Consider the following 9359-nt stretch of genomic DNA (forward strand, 5'->3'; position numbering starts at 1 on the left):
AGGGCGGGTTCCTGCCTGAAACCTCGCCCTCCGGGAAACAACTGGGAGAAGGCACAGCTGTTTCCAAGAGGACCCCTGCAGGACTGACTTCTTTCTGCTTGGTGCACTTCTGGATGTGATGTTACACCGAGGGTTTTTATATAAGTAGATTAGTAAATTTCTAAGAGATAGAAAGCATTAAATATATCCTCTGTCATTACTATTAATTTTTCTAAGATAAATTTGATCTCCCCTTTTATCACAGCCTCTAAATTGTTTCCCCTAGCTTTTGAGCATTCATATGAAATTATCAATAGGCAATATTTTCTTTTTATTTTCAAATCATTTTTTTATTTTTCAATTACAGTTGGCATATAATATTATATTAGTTTCAGGTGTACACCTAGTGATTTGACATTAAATAACTTACTAAGAGATCATCCCACTAAATCTTGCACACATCTGACACCATACATAGTTATTAGAATGTTATTGACTATATTCTCTATGCACACACCCCGGACAATTATGTAACCACCAATTTTTACTCATTAATCAATTTACCTTTTTCACCCATGCCCCCAACACACCTCCCACTTGGCAACCATCAAACTGTTGTCTGTATAAATCTGTTTCTGTCCTTCTTCCTTGTTTATTTTGTTTTTTAGATTTAGTTGTTGGTAGATATGTATTTGTTGCCATTTTATTGTTCATATTTTTTATCTTTCTTTTTCTTAAAGAAGATCCTTTAAATTGCATGTGATACTAGTTTGGTGGTGATAATCTCTTAGTTTTTTCTTATCTAGGAAACTCTTTATCTGTCTATTTATTCTAAATGATAGCTTTGCTGAGTAGAGTAATCTTGGTAGGTCATTGTTTTTCATCACTTTGAATATTTCCTGCCACTCTCTTCTGGCCTGCAAAGTTTCTGTTGAGAAATCAGCTAACAGTCTTTTATGGAAGCACTCTTGTGGGTAACTAACTGTTTTGCTCTTTCTGCTTTTAAGATTCTCTCTTTGTTTTTAACCTTCTGCATTTTAATTATGATGTATCTCGGTGTGGGCCTCTTTAGGTTCACCTTGTTTGGGACTCTGCACTTTTCGGACTTGTATGCCTATTTCCTTCAAAAGTTAGAGAAGTTTTCTGTCATTATTTTTTCAAATAGGTTTCAGTGTCTTTTCCTTTCAGCACACCTATGATGTGAATGTTGATATGCATGAAATTGTCCCAGAGGCTCTTTACACTATTCTCATTTTGGGAAGATTCTTTTTTCTTTTTGCTGTTCAAATTGGATGGCTTTTGCTTCCAGCCAATACATTCCAAATCACTGATTTTCCCTGCCACTGTAAGGGTATGTTCTCTGTATATATAATTCTTTGTAACTGAGTTCTAAAGTCTAGACTGGCAACAGGTGAGGAAATATCCAAGGAGTGAAAACTTGGACTATCACCAACCCCACCCCCCCTTTCTTGGTGGTACTCCTTAGCTGCTTTTCCTAGGGAGATTAAAGTTTTGGAATGACTGTGTACTATACAACACTATCCCATAAATTAATTAGAAGTCAGACAGGGTTGGGCAAAAGTAGGTTTACAGTTGTGAGCATGTGAATTTATTTTTGTATTATTTTTTAGTAATTGTTGTATTATTTTCCATATGAATACTTGTAAGCCTACTTTTTTCTTATATATCCTATATTTTAATCTTTTGTTGTTTCTCTTTTGAGCCTCAGTTTGCTAAGCTCAGAGAAATATGAGAATAGAACTCCAAACTCCCCAAATTTTCTAAGTTGACATCAGTTCCTAGGGATGTTTACATCTTGAACCGTGGCTGAGATGACACCAACTCCTTTCAGTATTTCTCACAAACCTATTCTTTCTCCTGTGGTCCCTACCTAAATTCAATGAAAAGGAAAAAAAAAAAAGAATTCCCATATTTAGGAACAAAATGTTTATTTGGCAAGAAAAACCTCATTAAATTGCGCTACATCTAACAAGATTCCTAAGGTGCAAACTGGGTGTGACAATTAACCTTTCCTTAGCTCTTTGCTTTTCCTTCTTTATTTCACCTTTTCCTATTAAAGTCATGCTGTAACAACTGGGATAGTTCTGAGAAATACATCATTAGGCAATTTCACCTTTGTCTGTACTTACACAACACTATACATTGCACTTATACAAATATAGATTAATTAGCCTACTACACACCTAGGCTATATGGCATATAGCCTATTGTCCCTAGGCTTACAAGTCTGTATAGCATGTGACTGTACAAAACAACACGATTTTAAATCCAGCACAAGAGAAAATGATGCAATCAAGTGATGTGGTAAACACAAAATGTATGAGGCTGCCAGCTGCATAATACAGCATACTGTTTTACAGGAAACATTTTTTAATAAGGAGATTGAGTACACTATAAGTAACAATAAAAAGTTTAGTATAATGAATACATAAATCAGTAATATAGTCATTTATTATCATTATCAAGTATTATGTACTATACATAATTGAATGTGCTACCACTTTTAAAGACTGGTAATGCGGGATATTTGTTTACACCAGCGTCACCACAGACAGACACGTGAGCAAAGCATTGTTCTATGACTTTTACCATGGCTACAGGGTCACATGGTTACAAAGTCCCTTGCTCCATTATAATCTTACTAGAGGCCCAATGCACAATTGAAATTGCACGAGGAGGCTTGCCGCCTCCTGCCTTGCCAGGAGGCAACCTGTGGGGTTCTGCACTCGCGTCTGAACTGCATAGCCCCAGCCATCACGTTGTGTCAGCTGGGGTGGGGGCAGGCGCTCCTGTGAGTTGTGTCTCTGCTCTGGCCCGCCCCCAGCCCCAGCCTCAGCCTCCCCGTGGCCACTGGGGTCGGGGCGGCACACAGTCCCCTCCCGCCCATCTGCACCCGCAGCTCCTCCTGAGCGGTGGTGATGCTCGGCTAATTAGCATATTCCCTGTTTATATATGTAGATGGGACACCATTGCATATGTGATGCATCATTGACCAAAACGCTGTTATACAGCACGTGGCTGTATTTATACCATCAAAATATCTTTCAAATGCCTACAATGCTCACTTCCATGCTGCCAATATCCTCTCTCACCTGGCATATTGCTTCAGGCTCTCAGCTGCTCTCTCTGCCTCCAGGGTTACTTCACTACATTTTATCCACTATGCTGCAGCCGGAATACTCTCTAACTGCAAATCTAGTCATACAATTTCATTCACCCTTCTGGGTAAAGTCCAAACACTTAACATTAGCACATCATTTCCTCTATGGGATGGCCTCTGTCCATTTTCCTAGGATCTTCTATTAGGTTTCTAGAGATGGAAAGGAGGAGTTGGAATTAGTCCATGGGGATTGGAGATTGCACAAAAATATCTCAGATCGAAGAAACAATACAGGAGATGGAGAGCTTGACACATTGGAAGGTATAACAAATTGTAAATATGAATGAAAAAGGAGAAGGGAATGAGTGTCAGTGATGAAAGAACCCAGTCATTGATTAGAAGAGTCCTTCTTATTTCCTGAGGGAAACTTACCATTAGGCTAGAAGAATGGATTGGTATCATTATGCTTTCCAAAAGAGACTTGTACTTTACCACTTCAGCAAATACCACATTCTATCATAACTGCCAGTTAACTTCTCTGTTCCCCACATCGAATATGCTTCAAGACAGAAGGTTCTGCCTTATTTATATGTCCTCAATACTTTGCACACTGACTTTATCCTATAAGGTAGTCATGGAATATTTGTTGAATGAATGAATAAATACATTTACACATCAGGGGGGAAATCAGATTATCCTATTCCTCTGCTTAAAATATGTTTCCATGTGGGGCCTCAGAAAGCAGACCCTCAGGCCAAAATAATCTGCTATATTATTAGGGAATGCAACTGCAGGCAAACTCAGGTGAGGGAAACTGAGTAAAATGGCAGAAGAAAGGAGAGCCAATTTGAGGGTGATCACTGGCTACCCCTTGATATATAGAGCAAGTGTTTTCTTAACCCATGGATTTCAAAGGGTGTATGAATTATGGTTTCAGGGCCATTGTTTCCCAAGGGAATGAAAAGAGGAGAATTTGTCTTCTACCTTCAGTAGTCCTTTGGTCAAAGCATATCCCTCTACTACTCTTAGTTACAGCATAAGAGGCCATTCTCTGGGCCCTGCACTTTATATGGTTCCACGGCATTTGCATCCTTCCCTGGATGCACCTTCACCTACAAGTTTCAAAGTCCATGGAACCTGAGCTTGGCCACTCAGAGTCCTTGCCAAGTCAGAATGCATGCCTTCCTTTCTAGACCACCCATTTTGGTGCTCCCATTCATTCTATAGCACACTGCATTTACTGTTAGTAACACATTATAATGTAACTACAGGGCTACCTGTTTGTATTCCGTCTAAGAGACTATCAACTCTTTGAGGACAGGGTCATGTTTTATTAATTTCTGACTTTCCTGTAGTATTCATAGTACTTGGTACATACTAGGCTAAAACTATATTTGGATTATAACATTTTAGTGGGTCTATGAAATGGTTCTGTAGAAAGATTTGGAGTGTTAAAACTCTGAAAAAAAATGATCACATTTTGTTAACAAAAATACTTTGTAAAAAGTAATATACAACAAAAATAAATAGCAATAGCCTGAAGCTTTATTAGTGTATAGTCATGTCTTAAAAAGAACATCTTTCAGAGATACTAGAGATACTATAAACTTTAATGTAGCAATTACTATCTTAACTACAATACATGGTGTAAATCAATGGTGGCATTAAATCTTGTCTAAATGACTAGAATGTGAGCTAAAGCTCCCTTTGTAGCACATATTTCTTTTAGTTGATTTTCCTTCCTTTAGGTTTGTGGTTTTTGTACAGAAGCTTTTAATAACAGGAAAATCAGGGATCATATTATTTCAGTTTTGCAAAAATTATCTCCGTAGGAAAGTCTGCAGTCTAGAAGTAAGTACCTAGTGACTTATGAATGTGTTTGCAATGGAAAGCAAGAGACTATTGAAATGATAATCCAGTAGAATAAATTGGTATTTTTATCTTTGGTATCAATATTTTTAAATGTCTCAAAGTAATAAAAGCGTGAATTCTAATCTTGTTTTAGAGACTCTTAAGATGCCCAAAAGAAATTGCAAATATTCAAAACAAATCTCTTAATTCCCTGCAAATTTTTAATAGGCTTTACAAATAGTTATTCCCAGAGCTTTGGATGATCTAATAAACAATGATAGAGCTCAATTCCAAAAAAATTAAGAAGCATTGATGAAAAACATTAATTGCTGCCCTCCTGGCCCAAATAGTTTGACTTAAATATTAAAAGCAATATGATATTCCAAAAGCTGCTCTGTCTTTGCTTAATAAAGTAATTATACATCTCACCTTTAAGAAGATATTCCAAATAAACTTCATCAAGTCCAAGTATGGTGACACTGTGAATTCTGTGATTCTAGTCTCTTTGTTTGCAGTGGCATTTCCAATGAACATATCACTTAATGTCCTTACTCTGAAAGAGTAAAGGAGGTTGTCAAATGCTTATTTCAGTTGAGTTCCTTCCATGATAGTCATTGAACTGGACACTGGAAACTATTTTTTATGTAGTTTAAAAAGTATTGAAAACATTTAAATAGAGTATCTGAATGACCATGTGCACATATATCCAGTCTCCCAATGAACCCATCTCTCATGCACTTGGTGAAAGTTTACAAGCAAGTGAGATTACATGAGCTCACTAATATCTTCCATGCTACATGTATAGGGTGTCCCCCAAAAATGAATACACACACTTTGAATAATTATAAAGGCAAAATTTTCATTTTCAAAATTTACCTATTAGCTGTTAAAGTGTGTATACATTTTTTGAGACACACTGTACATTTTTGTAAATGCCATTTTCTTTTCCTTCCAATCTTTTCTAGTCTTCACATAATATTTTTGTTTCATTGTTCTGCTCTTCCCTTATTTATCTTTGTAAAAATAAATGAACATGTTAAAGTACTTAAACTTATTTCATTATTTTACTTTGGTGTACTTATTTTTGTTCATATTTTTCTTATACTTATTAGCAACCCATTTCAAAGAAAATTCAATGGAAAATAGCTTTCATTTATTTGAATAACAAATGAACAATGAAGAATTCAAAGTATAATAACATCTATGAATATTCAGTTGTAATGAAAATATTAAAACAGTGTAAAAGAATTCAAGTTTTAAAACTTACATCCTCAGTAAACCACAGAAGCAGATGGGGAGTGGAATCCAGTGATGTGACTAATTTAGTTTCCGTGGCTTCCATAGGCTCATTTATTATGTGAATGTTCGACATTTATCTTGATTATCTAAAGTCAAAAAAATTTAAATGATGCTTTAATGAATCTGACATCTTAAGAAGGCGAAGGAGAAAATCTCAAATATCAGTACAAAGAGGCATTAATGCTGTCATTTGTAGTGGAGTGAATCACAGTCTTTTATACTCTTTGGATTCTATTAGTAAATAATCAATGTTACATCACTCTCTCCCAGAAATATAACTAAAAGTAGGCTACTAAAAACAACAAAAAAAACCCACAGAAAACAAAAACAAGGCTGCTTTATGTACCGATAGAGAAGCACATGTTCTCTATGGAATAAGTGATTCTTTGTCTCCTCCTTGCCACATCAGAGGGTCCTGCCATGATTTGAAGTGCAGTAGTATGCTTGCAGTGACAAATGACATTTGAATGCATGGGAAACTGAAGAGCATTCCTATGTTAGCTTGAAACAGGTGGCATTCATTTGTGATCATTTCCCTTATCTTGACCCAAATGCATGCGTTTAACTGAAGCATCCCCAGAGTGCGGAGCAGGAAAATTGTAGATCTTGAAATCTTCATTGTATTCAAATGGTCGGTGTGGGTTCATCAGGGAAATAAAAACAAACAAAAACAAAAAAAGTCAAACTTTTAGAACATATTCTGACAAATATGATGAGGTGAGTGACTGTCCTCCTTCTCTCTGCCACTTCGCTGTACTAGTGAGGGTGATTTTATAAGATGCAGCAGTTTCCTCTGAAGATGACAGGGTAGAAATTCTGAGGGACTTGGACTGTCGAAGTCCTCAAGACCCTCCAACATGTCTTAAAACACAGATCAGTGAACCAGGAGATACTAGACAGGAGTCTCCAACACAAATAAACCATGGTGAATTTCATGGCGGCAACTAAGGAGGACAGCACTGTTGTAGTGAGTAATTCTTAAATTTGTAGGATAATATAACTCAAAACATGTAATTAAAAAAAACCTGGAAAACATTGTTATTTATTTACTTTTAACATTTTTGTTTATTTATTTTTAATCCTCAACCAAGGACATGCATTGATTTGAGAGAGAGAGAGAGGAAGGGGGGGAGAGAGAAAGAGAGAGAAAAACATTTATGTGAGAGAAAAACATTGATTGGTTGCCTCCCAGAGGTGCCCGACTAGTGATTGCACCTACAACCTGTGCCTTGACCAGAATCAAACCCGCAACCTTTTGGTTTACAGAATGACACTCCAACTGAGTCACACCAACCAGGGCAATTTTTATTTTTATGAAATGATTTTGGTGTGTAATTTTTTTAAATTTTATTTTTTAATTCATATTCAATATTATTTTATATTAGGTCAGTCAGGCTTTGGTTGAAAAGTATTTGTTCTAGCCCTAACTGATTTGGCTCAGTGGATAGAGCGTTGGCCTGTGGACTGAAGGGTCCCAGGTTTGATTCTGGTCAAGGGCATGTACCTTGGTTGTGGGCACAACCCCAGTGGGGAGTGTGCAGGAAGCAGCTGATCGATGTTTCTCTCTCATCGATGCTTCTAATTCTCTATCCCTCTCCCTTCCTCTCTGCAAAAAATCAATAAAATATATATTTTTTTAAAAAAGAAAAGTATTTGTTCTATTAATTAAATTTGTAATTTATTAATTCATAAATTTTATGATAATTTACTTATTTACCATAAAAAAACTCCAAGGGAAAAGTATAAAAATACTGTCATTGTATCTGGGATCTCTTTGTTAAATATAAATGTTTAGGACCTGTCTTCCCCTGTTCTTCCCACCTCCTCAACTCCCTATTCATAGGTTGTATATGACAGAGCTGTTTCTGTTCTGATTTAACATGTATTTGTATTATTATGTTAATTTCTGGTCTAATTGAATTTCTTCTCTATACGTTCTTTTCATTTGCTTATTTCATTCTTACCCTAAGGTAGGCTATTTATATTAGAAAGGATATTATAGGTCCTATGTTCCAGCTCCCTGAGGAAAGAGACCCAAAAAAGAGGGATATTTCAGGACCATATACCAGTATCTGTTGGCGGGCAATCTGAGACTAAAACCCAGGTTTTCTTATTTTGAGCAGTAGAAGAGCACATGTTGAGGAGTCTGAGTATCTGGACCCAGGAACAAATCCATCTCTTCATCTCTATCTCTGCATTCTGCATTTGTAAAATAGTGGTAACAGTAGCTGTTTTGCACTCTCACAAAAAATAGAGATGACAAGAGATGATATATGTGACAGTATTGAGGAAGAGTAACTAGTGATTATGTAATTGCAACACTCAAATAGAAAAAGAGATGGGATGAATGTAGCCAAGAGAGTCTCACTGGTTTTCCCCTAGGCTGCATCCCTGAGCTGAATCACCTTAGGGAATTTTCTATGGTAGAAAGTGAGGTGATCTCCATAAGAAATCCAACTTTGCAAGTAAAATATGAGAGTAGCTCTGTTTCTCATGGGTAAACTCACATTAATTAGGCTATTAATGGCGAGGCAGAAAATTTGTCAATTTATAAAGGGAGCTCTACTGGCATCTAATTTAGAACACCTACATTAGCAAAACTGGTTTATTCTCCCCTGGAGGCAAAACCATAAAAAAAATAAAATTATAGCCGAAACCGGTTTGGCTCAGTGGGTAGAGCGTCGGCCTGCGGACTGAAAGGTCCCAGGTTCGATTCCGGTCAAGGGCATGTACCTGGGTTTCGGGCACATCCCCAGTGGGAGATGTGCAGGAGGCAGCTGATCGATGTTTCTCTCTCATCGATGAAAAATAATAAAAAAATAAAATTATAATTCAATGGTCTACATGTGGTCATGGAGTCAAGTAAAGGGGATTCAGTTAAATGATTAAAATGTTTAGTGGCATCTGGCATGATAGGTCTTTGGCTCCATTTTCATGAAATAACAAAGAACTAACATTTAGTAAGCACTTACAGGGTACTTAGTACTTTGTGAGAATGATCTCATGGATTATTTACAACTATCTTAGGAGAAAACATCCTTTTTATAATTAGTTTGCAGAAAAAAAAGTAAGGCTTGAGAAAGTTGGCGGCCTATTACATCTTCAATAA

The 9359-nt window shown here is 36.6% G+C and overlaps 1 long non-coding RNA gene across 1 annotated transcript; it reads right to left on the reverse strand.

The window, feature by feature from the left end:
* Nucleotides 1-3234: 3234 nt before the first annotated feature.
* On the reverse strand, nucleotides 3235-6332 carry LOC106724398. The gene is made up of 3 exons (XR_001360181.1): nucleotides 6219-6332; nucleotides 5381-5504; nucleotides 3235-3310 (listed from the first exon to the last, which is right to left on the reverse strand). It is a non-coding gene; the product is annotated as an uncharacterized LOC106724398 (long non-coding RNA).
* Between the last annotated feature and the right edge of the window lie 3027 nt (nucleotides 6333-9359).

This window comes from Myotis brandtii, unplaced genomic scaffold (assembly GCF_000412655.1).
Source record: "Myotis brandtii unplaced genomic scaffold, ASM41265v1 scaffold82, whole genome shotgun sequence".
Classification (NCBI taxonomy): Eukaryota; Metazoa; Chordata; class Mammalia; order Chiroptera; family Vespertilionidae; genus Myotis; species Myotis brandtii.